This window comes from Aplysia californica, unplaced genomic scaffold, assembly GCF_000002075.1.
Source record: "Aplysia californica isolate F4 #8 unplaced genomic scaffold, AplCal3.0 scaffold00061, whole genome shotgun sequence".
NCBI classification, from domain to species: Eukaryota; Metazoa; Mollusca; class Gastropoda; order Aplysiida; family Aplysiidae; genus Aplysia; species Aplysia californica.
In genome coordinates, this window is record NW_004797331.1 from 1042012 (window position 1) to 1044140 (window position 2129).

At 40.5% G+C, this 2129-nt stretch overlaps 1 long non-coding RNA gene across 1 annotated transcript; it reads right to left on the reverse strand.

Moving 5' to 3' along the window:
• Positions 1-325: 325 nt before the first annotated feature.
• Positions 326-1843, reverse strand: LOC106011133. Its single transcript, XR_001184674.2, has 2 exons — positions 1450-1843; positions 326-358 (listed from the first exon to the last, which is right to left on the reverse strand). It is a non-coding gene; the product is annotated as an uncharacterized LOC106011133 (long non-coding RNA).
• Between the last annotated feature and the right edge of the window lie 286 nt (positions 1844-2129).

Sequence of the window (2129 nt, forward strand, 5' to 3'; positions counted from 1 at the left end):
CACAACAACAATAACAACAACAACCATAACAACCACAACAACCACAACAACAACCATAACAACCACAACAACCACAACAACAACAACAATCATAACAACAACCACAACAACAACCAAAACAACCACAACAACCACAACAACAACAACAATCATAACAACAACCACAACAACAACAACAACAACAAAAATTACCACGACCACAAGGTCAGCAACAACAGAAACATCGGTGAGTTACCTGTACAACTCATAATTATATTGTTTTTTTTAACAGACTGTTCTCAAACTCTCACACTCTCAGCTACGTCGGATCCTGCTTCTCTTGTGACTTGGTCCTCTGTCTCTCTCTCTCTCTCTCTCTCTCTCTGCAAAAATGTAAAAGTGAATATTTCACGTCCATATCAACTTAATAATAATAGTAATAATTTTGATCATTTCAGAAGATGAATTGTTTTTCTTCCTACTTGTCAGGGCCAACCCAAGTTCAAAGGGAAACAACTTCTCGGGCTAACATACCAAAAAATGTTTTAGCCTACACTCTCGGGAATTGAACTCAAGTATTCGGCGAGTGACGACAAAGAACTAAGCCATCGCTCGACGACACCGATGTACAACAGAGTCAATGACATTACCAGAGAAATAAGTGGATAATAAACAATAAGACCACGTCCCATTAACTTAAATGTAGCCTACATTTCCAATAACTGAGCAACTTCTCAATGTTCGGAAACATAACAAATCGGTTGCTAGAAAACAGTGAATACATTATAAAATTTTGATCTTTAACGGAGCGTCTTTTTGTTTGTTGTAGCTGAAGAGGTCATAATGTAGTACTAGGGCTCGTGGCATTGACGCCACACACGTATGCGAAATAACACTCCTTTATAATATGACGTCTTTTTTGTAATAGACAGGAGAGCACAATAAGATAGTGCACTAATCAAATGAGAAAACGAAACGAAACAACATACACAAACCGAACAAACCCAGAAAAAGCAAATACTTACCAGCAACGCCACTGTATTTCATTAACGAAAGGGTAAGCTTACGAGTACGGAAGTTCTTAGTAATTCGTCGACGATTTAAAACAACTAATCAAATGTTCAGAGCAAGAAAAGACTTGTATATTCAGTACAAATTAAAGTGAAATCGTTCTTTATGGAGATGATTATCCAATTTGAACTTCTTACAGTAAACCCTAGACATCCGTCAAAGATAACACTCTGGCCTGTGTGGGTAAAACAGCAACATGTTATCTCTTACCTCAGCATGAAGCCAACCACCTCTCACAGAGACACCTACCGTCGAGATCGAATGTGTGCCAATTCAAAAAACTCCGCAAAGTCTGTATAAATAAAGTCGATCAATCAGTATCGACTTTTTCCTCGGGTTACGAAGCTGAGCAATATTGAGGAAGACGATCAATACGGACAGTTCACCGATCGTGCTTACGTGTTGTTGTGTCTGTCAGGTCTCAGGCAGCCCAGCTCTATTTGACATAATAAGGCTCTGTCGTGTCTGGCTCTCAACAAATCCACCCCTCCCAAACTAAAAATAATTTAAGCGACAGAATTTCGTCACACCAGGATGTGCTTCGGGTGGGTGTTATGCAATTGCCAGCGCCGCAAAACCTCTGCTAAAACAAAAGCTTCTGGTTTGATTGAGTAGGTGTTGTACGGCACTATCGACTCAATTTTGGTTATGTAAGTGCCATAAAACTTCTGGTGGGTGGGTAAAGTGATATTTGCTTTTGCCTTGCCCGACTGGTAAATGTCTAAACAAAAATATTCTCTTTATGCTGTTTTCATACTACAGATTTTGGTTGTTGTTCTTTCTATAAGTAGATATCAACTTACTTCGTGAATTTGACAGCAGGTTCATTGGCTCTGGCAGTCGACTCAACTCGCAGCCGTTTGGTTGTTCCCCCACGAATGACAGTAAACAGACCGTGACGGACACTTGAACGTCGTGCAAGTCCTTGGATGTTGTTCTTTTTTAAAGTTATTTGCTCCTCGGGTTTCTGCGCACAGGCCCAATTTTTTCAGACTGTGTCACCTTAGGCTTCCTCAGTGCTGCAGCTGTGGTCACGTGCACGCGCACGCGAGTGTATGTGTGTGTGTGTGTGTGTGTGT